The 26,083-nt window shown below is 43.7% G+C and overlaps 1 protein-coding gene across 2 annotated transcripts in view; it reads left to right on the top strand.

Moving 5' to 3' along the window:
* Positions 1-3,886: 3,886 nt before the first annotated feature.
* Positions 3,887-26,083, top strand: part of LOC145349531 (Krueppel-like factor 12) — a 240,681-nt gene continuing 218,484 nt past the window's right edge. For both annotated transcript variants that reach the window (XM_080198109.1, XM_080198107.1), the window contains exon 1: positions 3,887-4,000. The gene's annotated coding sequence lies outside the window, so the exon portion shown is untranslated. The remainder of the gene's footprint in view (positions 4,001-26,083) is intronic.

Here is a 26,083-nt window from a genome sequence, read left to right as displayed (position 1 = left end):
AAAACCACCATGTGCTTTCACATGTCTTTTGAATGCTTTTGAAGGCAAACCAATGGCCTTGATTTGACAAATATCAAATTGTGTGATTAAACTGCTGTACTTTACAGACAGCGAGTGAATTTACAATGCACTGGTTATGACTAAACTCTTGTAACAATACAAAAGAATAAAGTTGCTGTTCATGCTCACACCAGTGGTTTGTCATGCTTGACAAAAAAAACAAATAATTTCTATCTGCCCATCCTGCATTCTCACCCGGAGTGCTGGGGGAGCGGGTGGGTTCTGGAACCTACTGCACAGAAAAGCATGTTGCGTTTTTAAAAAAAAAATTCAGACATGTAGTTGCAGCGCTGTAACTTTTTAAAAGATTCTTCCATGGGATTAGAATCACAGAACCCTACAGTGCAGAAACAGGCTCTCCGGCCCATCACATCTGCAACGACCACAATCCCACCCAGGCCCCACCTCCATTTCCCCACATATTTTACCCATTAATCCCTCTAACCTACACATCCTGGTACACTAAGGGGAATTTTAGCTTGGCCAATCAACCTAACCACACATCTTTGGACTGTGGGAGGAAACCCACACAGACATGAGGAGAATGTGCAAACTCCACACAGACAGTGACCTGAACCAGGAATCGAACCCAGGTCCCTGGAACTGTGAAGCAGCAGTGCTAACCACTGTGCTACCATGCCACCCATTGCCAATGGCCATATTCATTGTATTAAACATTTCAGTTGTCAGTTCAGTGCTATGCCCCACAGTCCAGTGTCGGGGGGCCTGGAGTCACATGTAGACCAAGCGGGGTAACAACAGCAGATTTCCTTCCCCCAAAGGGCATTAGTGAACCAATGTGTTGTTCCCCATAATTAATGATAGCTCCATCACCGAGACTACTTTCTAATTCCAGATTGATTCAGTGAATTTAAGTTCCACCTACTGCAATGGTGGGAGTTGAACCCCTTTCCCCTTGGGAACTCGTCTGGGCCCCTCAGTTACTAGTCTTGCGACATTATCTCTACACACTACCAACGGGTTACAGTCCAAAAGCTGGAAAGTGAGATTAGGCCGGATCCCTTTGGTTGGTTCAGATATTTTGGACTGAATTACCTACTTTTCTTTCTATTCTAACTTTCTGACCATGCGGAAACCCGGCCCAAGAAGCTTTCTGTTTAAAAACAAGATTGATGATCTTTGCCCCAATTCTTTGTCGCTAAGTTCACAAACAAAAGGGGAATGTCTATACTGAATCCTGGCCCAACGCCTGGGCGTAGGGACTTTCCAATGAAGTGAGTGTGAGGTTTATTGATTGCAGAAAACAGTTAACACATTACTTATTTTTTTTCAGCCTCTGGAGTCATGAAGTTAGTGCCTGGCTCCTTCGCATTTTACCTACTTTCCAATACCCTGTTTTTTTTAACAAACTTTCTTGACTGCTTTAAAACCCTCCAACATTTCAGTGCAACTCTTTTCCCCAAGCCTTTCGGTGGAAAAATTGGTCGAAAGAAATGCCAAAAATGCAAATGCACCAAGAACTTGAAAAAAAAATCTCTTTGCCCTTCTCGTTTCCCCGCCCTCCCCCAATTAAAGGAATCAGCTCTGTGCCCGCCCACCAGGGGAGAAAAATAATCTTCCACTCCCACTACACCGCCCCCACCACCCCTGCACCACCAACCACAGACAGGAAATGTGCCCAAGGCTTAATCTATGCCCACTGCTAAGCCGTGGAGCAGACTAAGTGAATAGTTGCCACTAGGCAACCAGGAACAATGCAGGGACCTTGAAGGGCCCAGTGTCTCCAGGCCATTGAGGCTAGATGCTCAAAATACAAAACCTATTGTGAATTCCAGTCACTATGTGTTTTAGTTAAAAAGCCTGGAAACCATAAAGCAGAAAAATTTAATTTTAAGTCTCGATACAATTGGGTTGCTTTAAGTGCCATGTGCACATGAATATCACTGATAACTTCTTTATTTCCGTTTGGAAGTCTAGGTTACTCATATAGACATGAAGAATGGTCAGATGTGGTGAGTTTTTTTGTTTGGCAATGCTTAAGCAGTTTCTTGAAAAAATAAAACAGGCTCGCTTTAGTGCAGTGCAAGTCCTGCAGTTCCAATGCAATGTGCATTGACAAGTGCGTGTCCTAGGAAAGCTGCTTTGGCTGCGCACAGGCAAAGGTGTCAGCAGACTGTTTGATCAATCAGCCTGGCACCGTGCCATGTGGAACTTTAGATTTCGATCATAACATTCTGCAATGAATTAAAGCTTGAAGTGATTTTGGAACTGCGCTCTCATTGTTTCCACACTGTGGCCAAGGTAAATTCCCTCCCCTCCACTCCACCAACCCCCACTGAAAAACGCTGTGAGACTCTCAAAATCTCGAGGTGCCACCTCCACGTTTCTGCGCTCACCGTGACTGCCACCTCAGGCAGCCTGGGAGCCCAGCGCTCAGCTGGTTCACTGTGCGGAGTTTGCCCAGCTCCGTGAGCTCAGGTCACTTCTCAAGGCACGGAGGAGGGGGGCGCCCGGGGGGGGGGGGGGTGGAGAAGGAGGAGGAAGTATGTCAGAGCTTATGCAGAGGTTGCACAGCTATGGCCTTTCTCTTCTCTACAGCAGCAGTCAGGAAACTGCAGAAATTCCTGGCAACAGTCCATCCCCCATCAAGCTTCTATTTTTCTAGTCTGTATGGTCAATTAAAAACAGCTCTTTTCCCTGCGTATAGCAAAAATTAAACCTTTCAATAACAACAATAATTCTAGGTAATATTCTTCTTTAAAAAATATCTTTTTTATGCTAGTTGTTTTTTTGTGTGTTATTTCCATAAAATACAATTGGAAGTAAGTGGGTTTTGTTTATTTTGTAATTGAATAGGAAACTATACTGGGTTAGAGGGACTATTTCAAATGATGACCAGTCTAACATAGAAACAGCAAGAGTATATTTTAAACGCTGCCAGGATAACAGGATGGGATGCAGTCTATTTAGATCCAACGCCACCTTCTTTTAACCTCATTCCAAATACTTTCACACGACTCTGCTTCACGAGCTGCCAGAGGTATTTTTGACTTTGTGTTGCAGCCACATAGGTTTGTGGCTATCGTTCTTCACAAGGCAGGAGGTTAGACAGGGTTACAGAAAGAGAGGGGATAGGATGATTTTGCTGAATTAAAGCAATAGTGCGTCTTTGAAGCTTAGATGTAAATGGATCATCAGCAGTGCCAATATTTTGGGGTGAAAAATAGGAGTGTGTAGATATTGCCCACATGCATGTACTCCTGTATTTATTTTTATGTGTCTATGTTAGGCAAATGTTACACACACAGTTATTGTAGTGCTTTAAACACATACACACCACAGCCACACATGCACACTATAGACAGACACATTCACACACATATAGACAGTGCTACACATACATAAACATACACACAGATATATACACATACAGCCATACACACATACATACAGTGACACACACACCCACCAGACACACTGACATACACACACACTATATATATGCATACATAGTGACACACACATACGGTGACAGACATACACACATAGAGACAAACACACATACATAGTGACACACACACACCCACCAGACACACATATATACATGCATACAGTGACACACACACCCGCCAGATACACACACAGTGATACACACGGACACATACACGGAGTTTAAACTGCAGCCCCACCGAGATTCTAGTGCAGCTACCTCACAGAGCTGCTCGGAAACCTCCTACAAAGGGGCCCCTGTGTAATTCGATGCATGCTGGTAAGGCTTAGGGTATATTGTCCTCTGTTGTTTATGAAGCCTCCACCCACTGGCCCACCCTACATTAACCAGATCATGTGACTCCGGTAAGTCATTTGCAAGTACAACAGTCCTCTGTGCGCCCCCATTCATTTCCTGCACACAGCAGCTGAGGGAGAAGAGACATTGTATAAGGGAAGGAAATATTTCTCTTCTGCAGCTTTGCACCAGGTCAGCGCTTTATATTCTTTCTCTCTCTTTTCTTATTCTTTGTGTTCAGTTGCTGAAAGGCAGTGGCTGTCAGAGTGTGTTGAGGACGGTGTGTTGGATAGAATTGGAGTCGCGTCTCGCTTGTTTTCCTAAGAGTTTCTTGCCGTGAGCAGAAATCTCAGTGGCTTGTGAATGCAGTTGTTTGGCGTGTGAACATGAGAGTCAAGGGGTGGGGGGTGGTCTACAGATGTGGGAGTGTCAGTAAAAAGGGAGCCAAGCTAATGCCATCTCCAGCAATCTGAGTGCCACATCAGTGGCAACGATGTGCGTCTGTCACTCGATTAAGGCTACATGTTAATACCTCCCAGGCAGAGCTGGGGAATTAAGAGGGGCTGTGTTGGATTTCGGGGGACTGGACTTGTCTAGGGTTGACACTTACTTTCGGAGAGGGTCGCCGTTTGGAAGCAGCTGGCGGAATTGCCACTTTGCAGTTTAGGATGGTTAAAATGAAAATGCTACTCCAACCACCCGCGGTGGCATTAGACTGTGTTATGCTACATTGTCATGTGAGCGCTGTCATAAACTGTCGGGTTTTACTATTTACAGTCATAAACTTGCACTGCTCAACCTCATCCTTTGAGCAAGCATGTCTCTGTGCATTTTTTTTAGCGCAACATTTAATTCAAACTTTGACCTTCCCACCTTTTGACCACTGCCTGTTAATGTTTACTGAGGCTACAGCAAGGCTATACATAAAGGGGGAGTGACTACCAGTGTACACGTATTCTCACATATACCTCGACTCTGGTAAATGCACAGGGACTTCTTAAAAAAGGACAAAAATACATACTTTTGCAATCCATCGGCTTTTATTTGAATATTTCACGTGGACAGATGTGCATTGTTTGGGTGCAGTGATGTATTTGTGTGGCAGCGGTTGTACAATAAGGCAACAGTAATTTCATGATGTTTGGGGGGGGGGGGTGGATTAGGTGTTGCAGAATGATTGTGGCTCTTGTTCTGCAGGAAGATGGCAGGGGTGTGTACGGGGTGGGGTGTGCGAGGGTAGTGGGAATCGATTGGGCTGGAAATTAATCAGTTACTGTTTCTCAAACACTTGTGTGTGTGTTTGAGAGAGAGTTCAGTCTTAACGGCTGCAACTCTTGTCACAGTTCCGTTCAGTTTTGCTGGCATTTATTTACTTACGGTCGTCGAGTATGTAAATACGTAAGGCTGCCTCACCTGAAATCGTTCAGGCTGTCTCACCTCATTACTGACAAAGAAAAAGTGCCCTGAGATACCGACCTTTCAATTCAGCAGACAACCTTTTAGGGTCTGCAGACCAGAATGAAAACACGTCGGGAGAATGTCAGAATTATTACCTACCCACTGTGCACACGGGTTTATTCTTGTTATCGCAGAATTACTTTTTGTTTGAGGATTTCAGAACAAGCTCAGCCAGAAAACTTGACAGTTGCTTTACAGTTGCGAGTAGCCAAACGATGGGATGGGGCAGGAATGTCAGGTCAAATGCCAATCACGCCCAAAGTTGACTGGTTACATTAAACTAAGGCTGGGTTTAGTTCCCATGTGGGATAACAGACTCTCTGTCTTACAAGTACAAAGCCATGCCAGTCTGCTGCAGTGTTAGATTTCCAGACCTGAATTTGACTTGACTGATTTTTCTCTAATCACTCTATCTTTCTCCCTCCATAAACTTGCCATCCTTGGCAGGGGAGTAAATCAGAAGGGGGAGAGTTGGGGGGGGGGAGGGGGAGAGTCTACACTTAACATTCTTCCAGAATAACAATCCACTGAGGAAGTTCAGGAAGAAATCTGTGGCTCCAGCCACATTGCCCTGATTTCAGTCAGCAAGGTTATCTGTATTTAGCAAGAGAAAATATCAGAAAAATAATCTTTTTTCTAAAAAAAAACACAGACATATACCTGTTACCTCCTGAATTCTCTCGGCAGAAGTCACAATTTAGTTTTGAGGTAAATTATTCAGTGAATCAGGGCCAGTTTGGGAGGGAAAAAGAAAACAAATTCTTATGTATTTTTAAGAATTCATTCATAAGACATGGGCTTCACTGGCTGGCCAACACTTACTGCCAATCCCTAGTTTCCCTTGTTCAGTGTAGAGTTGAGAGTTAACCACATCTCTGAGGCTTTGGAATCACATGTAGGCCAGACCAGGTAAGGAAGGCAGATTTCCTCCCCTAAAGGGTATTAGTGAACCGGAAGGGTTTTTCTGACAATCGTTTCACGGTCATCAGTAGATTCTTAATTCCAGATTTATTTTATTGAATTCAAATTTCACCATCTGTCATGGTGGGATTCGAACCTGGGTGTCCAGCACATTAGCTGAGTTTTTGGATAAATAGTCTAGCGATAATATCACTCCGCCATCGCCTCACCCGAATGGGAATGGGTCATATGATCTGGAGAACTGGGGACCGCCCTGGGAGGGCAGTAGGAGTTGGAGAGTGCCATGAGTGAGACCTGCAAATAATTACATGTTCCCTGACATTTGTCTGTGGGGTCAGCTCTTGGGATGCACCCCAGTAACTCAATGCACAACACAAATCAGCTTGGATGCTGGAATCTGAAACAAAAACAGAAAATGCTGGAAAAGTCTCAACAGGTCTAACAGTATCTGTGGAGAGAGAACTTATTTATTCATTAATGTCACAAGTAGGCTTACCTTAACACTGCAGTGAAGTTACTGTGAAAATCCTCTAGTCACCACACTCTGGCACCTCTTTGGGCACACCGAGGGAGAATTTAGCATGGCCAATACCCCTAGCTAGCACGTCTTTTGGACTGTGGGAGGAAACCAGAGGAAACCCATGCAGACACAAGGAGAACATGCAGACTCTGCGCAGACAGTGACCCAAGCCAGGAATTGACCCTGGGTCCCTGGCGCTGAGAGGCAGCAGTGCTAACCATACCACACCTTGGTGAGCTGGACTCAAAATGTTAGCCCTATCCTCTCTCCCCAGATGCTGTCAGACTTGCAGAGAATTTTCCAGCGTTTTCTGTTTTTGTTTCAGTTAGGGAGAAAGTGGGCTCACTATTTACGCTCATTCCTGTGAGTTCCTGGTGGCTGTGAAATAGTTGTACTTCGATAGGAGCTTCCAAATCCCCAGTTACTTTTTTTTATTACATATTTTTTCATGACTCCAAATGAGGCTCATTAGTGAACATACCTTGTGCCACACAGGAGATTTCCTTAGCTCATGACTACAGTACTGTGTTGTGCTTTACAACGAGAACTACACCTGCCACTAGCTGAGAGCCTCTGTATTTTTCCCATAGCCTTCCAATGTGAGACATTTTACCAAAGTGCTCAGTTCAAGGCAGGCATATATACACACACGTCAAGCTTATAATCATCTGGCCTATGACAGACACAGCATTCTGTCCCCTGCTTAATTGTTTACTAGTGATTACTAAGGTCAAAGCTGTCAGCAGTGCTGTGACACTATTGGCCAGCTGGTACAGTTCAATAATTCAACTGGATTGAGTTGGCCGGTGTTGCTTCCTCCCCTGCCTCATACCTACCCAGGGAGAATATCTTATCTGCCAGTGGCATTCCGTTTAGTTGGCCCTATCAATAGCTGGCTAATTCACACACCCAAAAAGAATTGAGTTTAAATAAGAGACCATAGTAACTTACATCAACCAAAATTTTCCATGTGGTGTAACAATCTAAAGAAAATTGTACCAAGATTCACAAAGTCTAAAAACAGTGAGGAATCTTCAGCTAGATTCCATGGATAGATTCACCAGGGTGATGTTAATAAGTTCATCACTTCATAAGATATAGGAGCAAAATTAGGCCATTTGGCCCATCGAGTCCACTCTGCCATTTGATCATGGCTTGGGGAATTTCACAGTGACTTCATTACAGAGTTAATGTAAGCCTTACTTGTGACTAATAAGTAAACTTTGATGTGCTCCTCATCCCATTTTCCTGCCTTCTCCACTTAACTCTTCAATACATTATTAATTAAAAATCTGTCTAACACCTCCTTAAATTTACCCGCTGTCCCAGCATCCACCACACTTTGCTGTAGCGAATTCCAAAGATTTATAATCCTTTGGGAGAATTTAAAACTCTGTTTTAAATTTGCTACCCCTTATCCTAAGACTATGACCTAGAATGTGCCACAAGAGGAAGCATCCACTCCACATCTACTTTATCCATACTTTTTACCACCTCAATTTGATCTCCCCTCATTCTTCTAAATTCCAGAGAGGATAGGCCTAAACTGTTCAATCTCCCCTCATACGACAAACCCCTCATCTCTGGAATCAATCTAGTGAACCACCTCTGATGCCACTACACCTTTCCTCAAATAAGGGGACCGAAACTGTACACATTTGTAAGGGTTAAGATCGATCCCTAAACATTGTGTGCCAGCTAACCTGAGCTAAGGAGTGGAGGAGGGACACTATAATAGGCTTGGGGTTGTCAGCAGAAATTTGGAATTGTATACAATGCTCCCTTCCTGCAGACACACAGATGGTTAAATTTATTATTTTTTCTTTGCATTTGATAACATTTTTGATAATGGGGCTGGGAGGGAGAACCAAGATAAAGAATCAGACAAAAGTTATAAAGACCATGGGAGGACTGAAGAGCATTAAATAAAGAGAGGCTCAGAAAGAGAAGGGATCAGACCCATGAAAAACAAAGCAGACTAAATTAGATTTGGAGTGTTCACATTGTAGAGCATTGTGGGTTCTTCAAATCACCAACATCAAGGACTTCCAACAAAAGTAACTTATTCCTAAACTCAGTGGCTACAGGCAGTATCATAGAATCCTGATGGTGCAAAAGGCCGCCATTTGGCCCATCGAGCTTGCCTCAACAACAATCCCACTCAGGCCTTTTCCCTATAATTCCCTGCTAGTGCCCTGCCATTAAGGGACAATTTACCATAGCCAATCAAACGTACCCACACATCTTTGTAGTACTTGTGCTTTGCCCGAGATCTTGGCAATAACTTCTGCAAACCCACTGCCTCTTATGTAGCTGTGTCATCATGTTCTCATGTAACCACTCGGGGTCTGCACATATGTAAGTGTGGTGAGTGCAGCAAATACAGTGAGATGCAAGCAAAAGTATTCACATGGGGGTATGATATAATGGCAATAATGGAAGCCTGGCTCAAGCAAGGGTGGGAATGAGCACTTAATAGTTCTAGCTGCGATGTATTCAGATGGGATTGACAGTGGAAAAAATGAAGGAACTGTTAGTTTTTTGATCAAAAAGTTACAGCCCCACAAGGAGGTAATCATAGAATCCCTACAGTGTAGAAAGAGGCCATTCAGCCCATCAAGTCTGTCCCCATAACAATCCCACCCAGGCCCTTAACCCATGCATTTACCCTAGCTAGTCCCCCTGACATTGAGGGGCAATTTAGCAAGGCCAGTCCACATAACCTGCACATCTTTGGACTGTGGGAGTAAACTGGAGCACCCGGAGGAAACCCATGCAGACACTGGGAGAATATGCAAACTCCACACAGACAGTGACCCAAGCTGGGAATCGAACCGGGGTCCCTGGCACTGTGAGACAGCAGTGCTAATTGCCACCATGCTGCCCATTGGGCAATTGGCAGCAGTGGGGCAGCATGTGAAAACAGCGTTGTTAGGCTTAGTAATGGAAAGGGTCAAGGAGTCCTCAAAGATACCCAATGAATTGAAAAGATACTTGGCCCTGTTGCATTAGAAAGAAAGATTATCAGATAAGGTAAAGAATAAGAACGGAAGGCCTTCAAGGAGGTGAGATATTCCCAGGAGGACCTCACCCCTGCAGTGAAAAATCTAGTTCCACAAATTCTCAGAGGCATTCCCTGGAAGGAAAGTGCCATCAGTGGATTGAGTGGAAGTATCCCCTGGTGGGATCGCTTGGGGAAGTTATTCAATGCCAAATATGCTCCAGCAGCTGGATTTGCTCTCTCCATGGACTGAATCGTGTACACATTTGTGTACACTAAACACACACATCAGGCTAGACTGCTTTGTAAGCCTTTGTAGACCTGCTTTTTTTATTCTTTCATGACACATTGCTGTGGGTCTGGAGTCGCATGTTGGCCAGACCAGGTAAGTATGGCAGACTTCCTTCCCTAAAGAGCAATAATGAGCCACATGGGCTTTCCCAACAATCAACAAAGGTGGCACAGTGGCTAGCACTAGTGCTGTACAGCGCCAGGGAACCGGGTTCGATTCCTGGCTTGAGTCACTATCTGTGTGGAGTTTGTACATTCTCCCTGTGTCTGCATGGGTTTCCTTCTGGTTTCCTCCCACAGTCTAAAGATTTGCTGATTAGATGCATTGACCATGCTAAATTCTCCCTCAGTGTACCCAAACAGGCGCTGGAGTGTAGCGACAAGGGAATTTTCACAGTAACTTCATTACAGTGTTAATATAAGCCTAATTGTGACTAATAAACTTTAACTTTTTAAACTTTATGGTCATCAGTAGATTTTTAATTCCAGAACTTTTTTTTTATTGAATTCAAATTCCATCATCTGCGGTGGCAGGATTCGAACCCGGGTCCCCAGATCATTATTTGAGTTTCTGGATTAACAGTCTAGCTGTTGCCTTCCTTGGTTGCCGGAAGGGAAATCCCAGTGAGTCCAGTGATTCCTGGATTGGGTAGGTGCATGTGTGGGAGCGCCAGCTGAGGTCAGCATCGGGCTCGGATGTGGGGTCCCTCTCTCTAACATCATGTTGATATTTGAAATGACAGAAGCCTGCTGATGTAGCACTGAAATGTAGTCCAGAAACGGATTTCCGGCTCCACCTGTTGGGTTTTCCCACTGTGGATGCGACGAACTGGCCAAAAGACCATTGCCTTCAGTAGGACCACAAGATGCCACCGGCGGGTGGGCCAAAAGGTTTTGGCAAGTGAAGAGAGGGGAGAGAAACAGTAGAAAATAAATGTAGCAGGTAATGCAGTAAAAATATGCACATCTGCATACGTGAACCAGTTTTTGAACAACAAAGGGTTGAGTGCTAATTATGTATTGTTTGGATTTAATTGCATGCAAGCGTGTTTGGTTTTAACTGGGAACCTCTTTCGATCCCTACAAATACCAGAATGATAGGGAATGGTATACCTGGATCTTGGTTTCGGACAAAGCTCAGCACAACATCGAGGGCCGAAGGCCCTATACTGTTCTATGTTTCTGTGTTAAATAGAACCAGTCTTAAACTGTGGTTGTCGGCTTAGGAGGTACATGTTTATAACATGTAATTCCGTAAATAGATACTTGTGAAAGTTTGTGAAGATTGGCTGCAGTTCTGTTTGGCACCACTGAGCTTTCTGGAATATACAGTAAGAAGTCTCACAACACCAGGTTAAAGTCCAACCAGTTTATTTGATAGTAAATCCACAAGCTTTCGGAAACGCTGTTCCTTCGTCAGGTATGTGGAAAGTGTTGTGAGACTTCTTACAGTGTTTACCCCAGTCCAACGCTGGCATCTCCACATCATGACTTTCTGGAATATAACATGGGTACTGCTGGAAAGGTGAGATATGAACAGAGGCCCTTTGGTTGGTGTTATTTTGCCCCTTCAGGTTCAGACAGACAAATCTCACCGTCAGGGCGGCTCGTTTTGGGGAGTGAAGGAAGGAACAAGAGCCACCTGCAGATTCCCCTCCAACTCATTCACCATCCTGACTTGGAAATATATTGGTGGTTCCTTCACTATTGCTGGGTGAAAATCCTGGAAGAGCCTCTCTAATTGCATTGTGGGTGTACCTACAACACAGGGACTGAAGTAGCTCAAGAAGGTGGCTCACCTTCTGAAGAGCAATTAGTGATAGGCAATAAATGCTGGCTTAGCTAGTGACGCCCAGATCCCATGAATGAGTCTTTTTATAATCAATTGGTTAACATCTAGCCAGCAAAACCAAATCTTTGGATGAGTGAGAATGAAAGCATTGATGGCAGTGATAAAGAAATCCAAGTTGATGAAAGATCATTAAATAGAGGGTTGGAACTTCAGTTTAATTTTGGTACTAGCAATTAGAAAGAGACAACAAATCTACTTTTTATTTTAGAATGGTTGATTATTGAAATTAAAATAGGGCTGGGCTTGCCCATCACTAGGAACCTGAGGGTGTGTGAGATGTTCTGTTTGCCATTGGTCTCTAAATTTTTTGACTTAGTAGCAGACAGTTCCTGCTTCTGTCTGACAATACATGATATTTTCTGCAATAGTAGCACTGCTTTCATTTGGGTAGTTTTTTTTTGGAAGTTTAATGTTTGTAGGCTGTCTCTAAACTAATACTTGACCATTCTAGTTTATTTTTAATCAAATTGGTCGAGCATAAGCTTAAAAGAACAGAGTTGCATTTGAATTATAAAGAGAGACTGGATAGACTGAGACTTCTTTCACTGGAGTGTAGGAGACTAAGGGGGTGATCTTATGAAGGCCTATGAAATAATGAGGGGCATAAATCAGACTGTTAGTTAACATTTTTTTTTCTCAAAGGTAGGGGAGTCTAAAACTAGAGGGCACAAATTTAGGGGAAGAAATAAAAAAAGGTCCAGAGGGGCAGATTTTTCACAGAGGGTGGTGAGTGTCTGGAACAAGCTGCCAGAGATAGTAATAGAGATGGGTACAATTTTGTACTTCAATAAGCATTTTGTTTCATAGGTGAGATGGGTATAGAGGCATAAGGGCCAAACGTGGGCAACTGAAATTAGCTTAGTTGTTTAAAAAAAGGACAACATGGACAAGTTGGGCCGAAGGGCCTGTTTCAATGCTGTAAACCTCCATGACTCTATTTGCCCCACAGTTACAATGATACAGCTGTCACATCTCTTGAGAAAATGCTAACAGAATTCATCAATTTAGCCCCATGAACCTATTCTGCCCATTTATCTTCTTCATTCTTTCCTGAGATGCGGACATTACCAGCACTTATTGCCTATCCCTAATTGTCCCTGCATTAAGTGGCTTGTTTAGCCATGTCAGAGGGCATTTAAGAATCAACTGTGGGTTTGGTGTCACGTGGGCCAGACTGGGTAAGGACGGCAGATTTCCTTCCTTAATGGACATTAGTGAACCAGATGGGTTTTTACAACAGTTGACGATGGTTTTGGTCATTATTATTGAAACTAGCTTTATATTCCAGATTTTATTAATTGAATGTGAATTTTCCCTGAGCTGTCATTGTGAGATTTGAACCCAAGTCCCCAGGGCATTAGCCTGATTTACTGGATTACTAATTTCATGACATTACCACTTGTGACACCATTGTTCCTGCCTCCACCCATTTCATTTTGCTTCATGCTGCTAGGACACTCAGCCATGGGCATCAAGGGAGTGTCGAGAGGCAGGGACAACTCACCTCATGGCGGACCACCAGCCAATTAATTAGAATCCATACAGTGCAGAAGGAGGCCATTTGGCCAATTAAGCCTGTACTGACTCTCTGAAAAAGCATCTTACCCAGGCACACCAATCTTTCCTCCGCTCTGTCCATTGTAACCCTACGCACTCAGCATGGCTAATACCCCTAACTTGCACATCTTTGGACCGTGGGAGGAAACCCACCGGGACATGGGGAGAACATGCAAATTCCACACAGGCAGTCAACCAAGGCTGGATTCGAACTGGGGTCCCTGGTGCTGTGAAGCAGCAGTGCTAACCACTGTTCCACCGTGATGCCCATTCGCCCATAGCTCATCTGTATCTCAGCTCTCTCTATCTGCCCTCAATTCATTACTAATGGGATGCTTCATTAGATGTCTTATAATTGAAGTGAAGCAACTTAAGTCTGTTATTTTTGCTAGTTCTCTCCCCTCTTTCATGGCTGGCCTACTTTTCCATGTGAGTGGGTCAGTTATCTGCTCAAGAGCTTATTATTTACACGTGTGATCGAATGTTAAGCAGTCAATTTTAACCTTTATGCAGCCTGTCAGAAGATCAACAGGACTGGGTGCAACACCAGCATTAGGTCCTGCCTGATTGCTCTCTTTGGTGAAACCAATAGGCAGTAGTATTGGAAAGGATGGAAATATTGGGTGGGGTTTTCGGACCTTGTTCCTTCCTGCCCACCCAGCCAAAACTCCGTCCACCGCAACGGCACTGGAGAATGCCAGCCGCGAGCGAGGTCGGAGGTTTCTGGCATGAGGCTTCCCTATCTGATAATGGAAATGTACTTAGTACTGGCATGGTGTTACACCATGAAGATCATCATATCCTGTTTTGACCGCGTTCCTACAAACATGCACTATCCAGCGAGGGTATTGTGGTCTGAAATCAGGAATTCAAGTTATTTTTTTCCTATTCACCCAGAGCTCCTAAGAGCAGTTGTCAGATGTCCCCTGCTCCTACCCTGGCAGAAGTTATTTTGACCAGCAGAAAGCAGGGACCGAATTTCAGTTCTTCTGTTCCGCAACAGCAGTATACCCAATGATGCTACTTTGCGGTGGTACAGTGGTTAGCCCTGCTGCCTCACAGTGCCAGGGACCCGGGTTCGATTCCCGGCTTGGGTCACTGTCTGTGAGGAGTCTGCATGTTCTCCCTGTGTCTGTGTGGGTTTCCTCCGGGTGCTGTGGTTTCCTCTGAAAAATGTGATGGTTAAGTGCACTGACCATGCTAAATTCGTCCTCAGTATACCCGACCAGGCACTGGAGTATGGTGACTAGGGGATTTTTTAGCTTCACTGCAGTGTTAATGTAAGCTTATTTGTGACTAGTAAATAAATCTTAACTCTTACCAAAGCCTTCAGAGGCAACTTGATATGTTTGAATAGATAATCATGGAGCCACTTAACAATATTTGACATGAAAACAAAGTGCTGAAAAACTCGCAGACCTGGCAACATCTGTGGTGACAGAAGCAGGATCAAAGTTTTTAAGTTTATTTATTGGTCATAAGTAACTTTTACATTAACACTGCAATGAAGTTATTATGAAGTTTCCCTAGTTGTCACACTTTGACAGGTACATTGAGGGAGAATTTAGCACAGCCAGTGCACCTAACCAGTATGTCTCTTGGACTGTGGGAGGAAACCGGAGCACCCAAAGGAAACCCATGCAGACATGGGCTGAATGGACAAACTCCACACAGATAGTGACCCGAGGCTGGAATTGAACCCGGGCCCCTGGCGCTGTGAGGCAGCAGTGCTAACGACTGTGCTACCGTGCCAGCCCTCGATTTATGTCTGGATAGGTTCCCCCATGTCGCTGACTTTGGCGGGACCAAAAGATTCTGCCACTGGGGGACATGTGGGAAAATTGTGGCCACCATTTTGCATCCAGTATGACTCTCCAAAGTTGCCAGGCCTGCTGAGCTTTCCCTGCACTTTCTGTTTTTATTTTGGATTTCCAGCATTTGGAGAATTTTGTTTTCATTAACAATTTTAAAGCTGTGGCTGCATTAATGCGTATAAAAGTAGGTATTAATTATATTTTCATTGTATGCAACAATGTGGACACTCTAAGTATGAGTGAGCAAATGCTAACTTTTATTGTTTTTGTATCTTACTGGGGGGGAAAAAATAACTGAAGTATTTTCATGGCAACACGCCCAAAGCGAGATTGGAAATCTCACGAGCCTATCTTCGAAAGAAGGTTGTGTGATCCAAGAACTTTCAGCAACCTGGTGAACAAGTGTTTATGAATCAGCTCAGTGGGAGCAAGAAGGGGATTGACCAGGATTTGTACATACTGTAAGACAGTTCTTTAAAGGGGAGCTAGTTGATGTTTTAACTATTGTACTTGCAGGACTAAAGGGTCATTGAGAAAAGGAGATACTGTTTTGAAAGTAGCACTGCTTTCATTGTGAAATCTGAGTGGGGAGATTGGAAGCCCAGGACAGTTCTATGCTTTAACGGAGAGGTTGAATTCATTGGCAAAAGGTTATACATTTAAAAATAAGCTTTAATGTTGTTTCTAAATTCAACTCTATTTTCCAACCTGTACTAAGATTGTTTGCTTGCTTGGAGCTCATGGGGAATTATGGAACAATGTCTGCTGTGCTGAGCAGGATAAAGGCTGGTACGGTTGCATAGACCTAAGAGAAACAGGCAACTCCATGCATCTTTATATATGGGTGGCACAGTGGTTAGCACTGCTGCCTCACGGTGCCAGGGATCTGGGTTTGATTCCTGGCTTGAGTTACTGTTTGTACGGAGTTTGCACATTGTCCCTGTGTCTGTGTGGGTTTCCTTCGGGTGCTCCAGTTTCCTCCCACAGTCCAAAGATGTGCGAGGTAGGTGGATTGTCCATGATAAATTGTCCATTATTGTCAGGAGGTTAGCAGGGTAAATATATTAGGGTTATAGGGATAGGACCTGGGTGGGATTGTTCAGTGCAGGCTTGATGGGCTGAAAGGCCTCCTTCTGCATGGGAGTGTTGATATGATTCAATGAAACAATTGCAGCCTGACCTGCTATTTTGTTTTGGGCTGTTGATTGCATTTTTATTGATTTTTTTTTTCTTAAGTAATTAATGATCAGTGCAAGGGTTGGAGAATCACTACAGGACAGAAGTAGGCCATTCAGCCCATTGAACCTTCACCAACTATCTGATAGAGCATCTTACCCAGATTCTAACCTTATAACCCCACATATTTACCCCACCAATCCCCTATCCTGCACATTTTGGGCACTAAGGATCAAGTTAGCATGGACAATACCTAACTCATGCATCTTTGGACTGTGGGAGGAAACAGGAGCACCCGATGGAAACCCACGCAGGCACGGGGAGAACATGCAAACTTGACACAGATAGTCATTCAAGGTAGGAAGAGTAATGAGAATATTTGATTTGATTTATTATTGTCACATTATTGTGATACAGTGAAAAGTATTGTTTCTTGTGCGCTATACAGACAAAGCGTACCATACACAGAGTACATTGGGGAGAAGGAAAGGAGAGGGTGCAGGATGTAATGTTACAGTCATGGCTAGAGAAAGATCAACTTTGTGCGAGGTAGATCCATTCAACAGTCTGATAGCAGCAGGGAAGAAGCTGTCGAGGGTTTAAGGGTTGGTTGCTCACTTTGGTATTATGTTTCAGTTTCTGAAAGTCTGTACCCTAAGTAAACTGAAAGCAGAAGAAGGGGGGAAGTAAAAGCTTTGGGAACTACAAGAAGGCATGGTGGGCATTGCAATAAAAATGGATCACCTGGGACAACTGGCAGTTTGTTGTTTGGAACAATGGACAAGTCAAAAAGGTACCCCAATTTCCGATCAGTTGTAGGACATTTTTATGATGTCAGAGCATTGGGCAGTGGGATAGAAACATAGAAGGTAGGAGCTGGACTAGGCCATCGTGGTCAGGAAGGCGAATGGGATGCTGGCCTTCATAGCGAGGGGGATTGAATATAAAAGTAGGGAGGTCTTGCTGCAGCTGTATAGGGCATTGGTGAGGCCGCAGCTGGAGTACTGTGTGCAGTTTTGGGCGCCGCACCTGCGCAAAGATATTTTGGCCTTGGAGGGAGTGCAGAGGAGGTTTACTAGGCTGATACCGGAGTTGAGGGAGTTGAGCTATGAGGAGAGGCTGAATAAACTAGGCTTGTACTCGTTAGAGTTTAGAAGAATGAGGGGAGATCTCATTGAGACGTATAAGATGATGAATGGGATGGATAGGATAGAGGTGGAGAGACTCTTCCGGCTCAAAAAAGACAGTAGGACTAGGGGGCACAGCCTCAAGATAAAGGGGGTGCGGTTTAGAACGGAGTTGAGGAGGAACTTCTTCACTCAAAGGGTGGTGAATCTCTGGAATTCTCTGCCCGTTGAAGTGGTGGAGGCTGCCTCACTAAATATTTTTAAGACGTGGGTTGATGGGTTTTTGATAAGAGAGGGGATTAAGGGTTATGGGGAGAGGGCGGGAAAGTGGAACTGAGCCACGACAGATCAGCCATGATCTTATTGAATGGCGGGGCAGGCTCGAAGGGCTAGATGGCCTACTCCTGCTCCTGTTTCTTATGTTCTTATGTATTCAGCCCTTTAAGCCTGCACCACCATTCATTTTGATCATGGCTGATTATCAAATTCAATATCCTAATCTTGACTTCTTCCATCCCCCTTGATCCCTTTAGCCCCAAGAGCTATATATAATTCCTCCTTGAAATCAGACAATGTTTTGGCCTCATCTACTTTCTGTAGTAGTAAATTCCACACATTTACCACTCTCTGGGTGAAGAGATTTCTCCTCACCGCAGTTCTAAAAGGTTTACCTCCTTATCCTCAAATCATGACGTCTAGTTCTGGCCTCCCCCTATTTTGAATAAACATGTCTGGCTCGTGGGAGGGATTCAGCCTTTGGCACATCCAACAGAAAGTAAATAAAAAGGGAATCATTCAATGAAAAACAAGAACAATTTCATTGTTATCAAATTAAAAGTCAAACTGAGTCAGCAAATTAAAGGGTCACCTTCTCACACATTTATCCCATTTGCTGCAGTGGTTGGTCACTGCCAAGTAAGTTATAATTAATAACTTGACTCAGGCTGGCGTCAGTCTCCTTTCATTTAAGATGAGTACGTAAGTGAGAAAGTTAGTGGCTCTGATCCACGCCTCATTGAGTATTTGTTTTAATGACTTGATGCTGTTTTATTTTTTCTTTGCTATACTTTCTCCAACCCTTGAAGAAGACAATCCATCATAATCTTTCTCATTTGTCCACTGCTGCTCTTATGTGCTTCCTGTGAGACAACACCAAAACCCACAAAATATGTATCTAAGCTCACTGATTAATATTTATTCAGCGGCAAGAAGCAGCATTTACATTAGCGAATAATATAACCCTTTCACTTCAGGTCACAGGCATACAAAACCTGTCTGTAGCTCCACAAGAGAAGTTTCTTTGACTTTGTATCTATTTAGTTTATTTATTAGTGCCACAAGTAGGCTTACATTAACACAGCAATGAAGTTACTGTGAAAATTCCTTAGTCCGGCGCCTGTTGGGGTACACCGAGGGAGAATTTAGCAAGGCCAATGCACCTAACCAGCACATCCTTCGGACTGTGGGAGGAAACCAGAGCACTCGGAGGAAATCCACACACACACACACACACACACACACACACACACACACACAGCGACCCAAGCCGGAAATCGAACCTGGGTCCCTGGTGCTATGAGGCAGCGGTGCTAACCACTGTGCCGTCCAAGGTGTGCCAAGGGTGGGCTAGTACTGCATGGGAATAGGCAACAGGGTTATAGAGACTATTTTATGTATTTATGGAATTAAGTTTATTTATTAGTATCACATTCGGCTTACATTAACACTGCAAAGAAGTACTGTGAAAATCCTCTAGTCGCCACACTCCGGTGCCCGTTTGGGTACATTGGCAATGCTAAATTCTCCCTCAATCAACTTGACCAGCACGGCTTTCGGACTGTGGGAGGAAACCGGAGCTCACAGGGAAACTGTGCAAATTCCACACAGACAGTAACCCAAGCTGGGAATTGAACCAGGGTCCCTGCCGTGAGGCAGCAGTGCTAACCACTGTGTCACCGTGCCACCCATGATAGCTCTTCACAGATTGGAAACCAGAAGCCAGGCTGTGATTTTTGAGTCGGCCATTTTGACATGGACGCATGTCAACTTCTCATTGATCAGCAACAGTGGTAAAAGCCAGACAATCAAGTTGCTAATTTGCCCCTTAGTGTCTCAAGATGTGTAGGTTAGAAGGACTAGTGGGTTCTTGTAAAGGACTTGTAAGGTTCAGTCTGTTGTTACTTTCAGATAGTACGTTTTTCCAGGGAACAATTGATCCAACAGCAGAGGCAGTGTCGGAAGCAACCAACTTCTTTGGCAAGTGTGATGTTAGTGAACCTTTAAGAGTTTTTTTTAATTCATGCTCACTGCCTTAGGTGATGTCATTGTTGGGAGGAGAAAAAAAAACTGTAGGCAGGTCAGGTAACAGGAATTTCATTTTCAGTTTCAGTTTGAAGCTGCAGGTTTGAGTTTTTAGTTTTAGAAGGGACAGCAAGCTAAAAAGAAGTGTTTTCCCTCTCTCCCTGTTTGTTGATTCTGTTGATTAGCTGAAAATAAATTCTTGTTTGCCTGAAGTGGTGAAAATCTGCTATTGTTGGGGACTGACCACAGTCTCTCTGGTGTTTTGGGAAGCTGTCTTGTCTTCTGAGTATCAAGACTGGCAGAATTCAACTAATGGCCTCAATCCCAGTATTACATGAGCCTTAGTATATGCTGTGTTGAACTTGAATAAAGGGGTTGTTTATGGAGTTTGGTTTGATTGGGACAGCTTATATTCATTAAAGGTTATACATTATAGTGGTTGTTATGTTTCTTGTTTATAAGTGATGAAAGTTCTTGCTAATTTTCTAACTATTTATGTAAACTATATTCTTAAATAAACTTTGATTGATAAAAGCTCCCTAGTGGGTCACTTGAATCAGACCTGAAGTGGAACATATGCTTATCCTAGCCAAATTCAAGATGCAAAACTTGTGAATTAGGCAGGCTTTATAAAACACTTTGGAGTTTCTGATCTGAACCATAACACAAGGCTGTTTCTTGCTCTTAAGATCCACAACTAGGAAGCAAAAATTTCTTGTCTGCCTGTTTGTCAATTTCAAAGCTGTTTGCACTGCTGTCCATAGACTGCATGACATGTCACTGATGGTACTGTGCCTACGACCAGAGACGTAGGGGTAAATTTGTAAAATTTGACAGAGCTTTTGAACGTCTGTTGACCTTGGGCAGGAATTCTCAGTCTTGGGGCAGGCTCGGCTGGAAATTCCCACCCAGAGTGAGGGATTTCACACTTGGATTGGCATACAGGAGCAAAAGTTTTTTAAAAGTTATGAAAAAAGTTTATTTATTCGTCACAAGTTAGGGTTACATTAACACTGCAATGAAGTTACTGTGAAATTCCCCTAGTTGCCACATTCTGGCACCTGTTTAGGTCAATGCATTCCACCAGCATGCCTTTCAGACTGTGGGAGGAAACCGGAGCACCCAGAAGAAACCCACGCAGACATGGGGAGAATGTGCAAACTCAGCACAGATAGTTATCCAAGCTGGGAATTGAACCCAGTCCCCTGGTGCCGTAAAGCAGCAGTGCTAACCACTACGCCACCGTTCAGCCCCCAAGATACTTAAATGGATTTACTGAGGATACAAGATTTTATAGAGCTATAGAGACATACAGCACGGAAACATGCCCTTTGGCCCAACACTTCCATGCCGACCAGGCTTCCTAAACTGAACTAGTCCCATTTGCCTGAGTTTGGCCCATATCCCTCTGAACTTTTCTTATCCGTGTATCTGCCCAAATGTATTAAATGTTACAATAATTATACCCATTTCTACCACTTCTGCTGGCAGCTCATTCCATACACATACCACCCTTTGCATGAAAAACTTACCCCTTGGGTCCCATTTGAATTTTTCCTCTCTCACCATAAGCCCATGCCCTCTAGTTTTGAGCTCCCCTACCCTGGGGAAAAGACTGACCATTCACTTTATAAATTTATTAATTTTATAAATCTCTGGAAGGTCACCCCTCATTGTCCTACACTCCAGGGGAACAAGTCCCAGCCTCTCCTTTATAATTCAGATCTTCCTGTCCCAGTAAAATCCTAATGTCAATCCATAAATATGCTGAGTAGTAATGTTTTGAATGTATAGTACATTTTGTCAAATCAACAATGTTCAATTGTAATGAATTCTACAAATGGTGCCAGGTGATCAATATTACTGTTCCTGTTTACATTGTGCACAAAGTCAAGATTTAGAATTCATTAGAATCATAAAAAATCATGGAATCCTGACAATGTAAAATGAGGTCATTTGGCCCATCGAGTCTGCACTGGCAACAATCCCACCCAGGCCCTATTCCAGTAACCTAACCTATTTATCCTGCTAGACTCCCTAACAGTAAGGCACAATTTATCATGGCTAATCAATGTAACCTGTGCAACTTTGGATATTTAAGAACAGGACAGAGGAGGGCTGAAATTCTCCAATTCACCCGTGGCTGGGATTATTTGGTTCCAATGCTGTGAGCGGCGATTTGGCTGAGCGTGGGCTTGCTAGCAGAGCGTGAGAGACTGGAGAATTCTGGCTATGGCCTGAGAACATGCAAAGGATTCAACCCATATTTCATACAGACTGGCAAGAGTATTAGTCTCCAACATCAACGTCTGAGGATCATTAGTACTTTTAAATTGTGCCTTTGAAGGTTCAGTATATCAGTGCAACTATTGTTCACTCAATTACATTATGCATCACTCCCAGACTAAATACAGCAGGGGCCTATTGCAATTCAGAAGTGTTTTTGCTCTGCCCCAATTATCTGTCTCCAGCCCAACTTGAGAAGGCTCCTTCCAACTGCACACTGGTGACATCTTCCATTCTCAACAGTAGTTATCTCTGTTTCCTATCTGCATGTGTTTGCCCTAATAGTACGAATTAATGAACAGTCTTACACTGTAAACTCACTGGCAAAAATAAGTTGAAGTTGGTCTGATCCCGAAGACATTACAACATTTAGTCGGTGAGAGGAATTATTTATCACATCTGGCTGTTCTTAACCGAATCCCAATATCCAGAAATCATAGAATCCTACAGTGTAGACGTAGGCCATTTGGCCCATCGAGTCTTCACGACAACAATCCCAGCCAAGCCCTATCTTCACAACCCCACACATTTACCCTGCTAGTCCACCGACGCTAAAAGGCAATTTAACACAGCCAATCAACCAAACCCGCACATCTTTGGGCTGTGGGAGGAAACCAGAGCAAACCCACGCAGACATGGGGAGAATATGCAAATTCCACACAGACAGTGACCTGAGGCCAGAATTGAACCCACATCCCCTGGCGCTGTGAGACATCAGTGCTAAGCACTGTGCCACCATGCCTGCCCTGATCTCACTAACAATTCCAGAAAATCTCATTGCAATGGCTTTATTTCTGTTGTCAACGATGAGTTTAATATCCAATCTTCAGGTGACAGAGCACTGGGAAGTATTCAGAGAATTCAAGCAATGCATTTTTTTTAATACCAATATTCAATCTTGCTCATACCACAAGCGCACATGAAATAATCGTGTTAACCTGAGCAAAATAATTTCACCCAAAGCAAAATACTGCGGGTGTTGGAATCTGAAACAAAAACAAAGAATGTTGGAAAAACTCAGCAGGTCTTGCAGAATCGATGAGTGAAGTGGACTCAGAATATTAACCCTCCTTTCTGTCTCCGTAGATGCTGCCAGACCTGCTGGGTTTTTCCAGCACACTCTGTTTTTGTTTCAAAACGATTTAATCTTAGCTTGCAATCACAAAATGGACAACAAACCAGTTTACTAAAGGTTGCCCTATACCAGAAATATTAAATCTCTTAGCAAGGGAATGCTTTCATTGTTAGGATAGGCAAGTGCATTTCTGTAATGTTATCCTAGATAAGCAATACAATGAGGTGGCAAAAACAGTGCTGTGCACGCTATTGCTTTAAGTTTGGGGGGGGAGGGGAAAAATGTTGTTTAAAGTTCCCTTTAGTCGCACATGTATATCAAACAACTGGGAGAAACAGCGGCGTGGTAGCGCAGTGGTTAGCACTGCTGCTTCACAGCTCCAGGGACCTGGGTTCGTATTCCTGCCTTGGGTCACTGTCTGTGTGAAGTTTGCACATTCTCCCCGTGTCTGCATGGGTTTCCTCCAGGTGCTTCGGTTTCTTCCCACAGTCCAAAGATGTGCATGTTAGGTTGATTGGCCATGCTTAAAAATTGCCCCTTAGAGTCCTTGGATTAGTGGGTAAACGTGTAGGGATATGGGGGTAGGACCTTGGTGAGATTGTGGTCGGTGCAGACTCAATGGGCTGAATGGCCTCCTTCTGCACTGTCGGGTTTCTATGATTTTTCTGTGAACACTGGGAAAAGGCCTTCCTTCTATGTGCCTGTATCAGTTCTTTGAAAGGGCATAGCCCAATTAGTTTCCTTCCTTTCCCCATAGCCCTGCAAAGTATTTCCTACAAACATATGAATTAGGAACAAAAGTAGGCCATTCGGCCCCTTGAGCCTGTTCCGCCATTCAATTAAATCATGGCTGATCTGATTGAAATTTCAACCCCACATTACTGCCTATCCCCATAACCTTTCACCTTTTTTTTTTGTAAACCAAGAATCTATCTAGCTTTGCCTTAAATATATTCAAAAGGTGGCACGGTAATACAGTGGTAAGCGCTGCTGCTTCGCAGTGCCAGGGATCCAGGTTCAATTCCAGCCTCAGGTCATTGTTTGTGTGGAGTTTGCATTTTCTCCCCGTGTCTGCGTGGGTTTCCTCCAGGTGCTCTGGTTTCCTCCCACAGTCCGAAAGACAGGGAGTGGGGGGTGATGGGGGGGGCGGGGTGGGGGTTGGTGGTTGGCAGACCATGCAAAGGTCCGTTGACCTCGGGAAGGATTTTCCAGTTTTGGGGTGACCACGATTGGAAAATCTGGCCCAACACTATTCCTAATGCATGTCTTAAATGAACAACCCCTTTTTATTAAACCGTGACCCCTAGTTCTAAATTCTCTGACAAGAGGAAAACGCCCTCTCCACATCCATCTTGTAAATACCCTTCAGGATCACAAAGCTTTCTATCAAGTCACCCCTTAATCGTTTAAACTCTAATGGACACAAATCCAGCCTCTCCAAACTTCCATAACTTTGTTCTCCTTCAGTTATGATTATTTTTAAAGGATTTTTTCTTTGAAACCATTGTTGTTAGTTCTTGAAATTTCTAACATGGGAATTTGAGAGGCTAACAGAAATATTCAACATCCGTTCCACCCTCAGTGTAGGATTTTTGTTCTAACGTTACATGTTACAATACTCTGCTTCCTGTGTGTATATTTAAGAAGTATAAAATTACTAGAGTTCATGATAAAATATTTGGCTTTAAAATATCCAAACATCATAATGGTACAGTCACCAAAAAGTAATGAAAATAATAAGTTCATAACCCCCAAGTCTTTCAGATGATAAGAGATGTGCGTAAATGTGGATGACTGGTTTGAGAGTTGCAAAAGAATGCACAATCCTGACCGATGGCCACAATCTTCTTTGTGTTCTGTGTTTTTTTTTTCTGAATGCTTCCAGTAGCCCTTCTTGTCCAAACTCCTCTCGCATTCTCTCAGACTCTTTCTCTCCTTGCCATAGAGGGAGTACAGCAAAGGTTTACCAGGCTGATTCCTGGGATGGCAGGTCTATCATGTGAGGAGAGACAAAGTCAGCTAAGATTGTGTTCGTTAGTGTTTTGAAGAGTGAGAGGGGATCCCATAGAAACTTATTAAATTCTAACAGAGTGGATTCAGAAAGAATGTTCCCAATGGTGGGGGATGTCTAGAACTAGGGGTCGCAGTTTAAGGATAAGGGGTAAACCTTTTAGAACTGAGTTGAGGAGAAACTTCTTCACACAGAGGGTGGTGAATGTGTGGCATTCACTATCATAGGAAGTAGTTGTGGCAAAAATGTTGTCCGATTTCAAGAAGAAATTAGCTATAGCTAAAGGGATCAAGGGATATGGGAGGAAGGGGGGATCAGGATAGTGAATTTGATGATAAGCCGTGATCAAAATGAATGGTGGAGCAGGCTCGATGGGCCGAATGGCCTTCTACTTGTCGGTTCTTCGCTTCTATGTTTCTCTGACAGTTGAATCTTGAGAGTGTGTTCCTTCAGTTCAGGGTTGCTTTCTGTGATGCCAGGGCTGCCTGCAGTCATTTCACCAGCTGTTTTAGGAAATCTGGAGATGTGGTGGAGGGAACAAACTTCAAAGGTCAGCAATGACTGTATTGCCAATATGTGAGATGAGATCATTGTGCTGCACTTGCATGTGCTTGAGGCCAGGCGTTGCTCTGCCAATTACTCCGTGCTCTTTTAGCAGCCGTAATTAATGAATATTAATCAGTCCACCAAATTAACACACCAAAGCGCCTCAACGATGGTTTAAGTCAATTAGTAACATCATCATTGGAGAAGAATGTCACACTAGAGCCTTCGCGCTTTGTCTCGGAATTGTTTTCTATTCTCACAGTCACCATTTTGTCCTCTGCCTCTTGTGTCCTCTGCCTCATGCTGGTGGCACAGTGGTTAGCACTGCTGCCTCACAGA

This window comes from Carcharhinus amblyrhynchos, chromosome 10 (assembly GCF_965287045.1).
Source record: "Carcharhinus amblyrhynchos chromosome 10, sCarAmb.v2.hapA, whole genome shotgun sequence".
NCBI classification, from domain to species: Eukaryota; Metazoa; Chordata; class Chondrichthyes; order Carcharhiniformes; family Carcharhinidae; genus Carcharhinus; species Carcharhinus amblyrhynchos.
The sequence above is the reverse complement of the archived record's forward strand: the minus strand, read 5'-3'. Positions and strand labels throughout refer to the sequence as shown.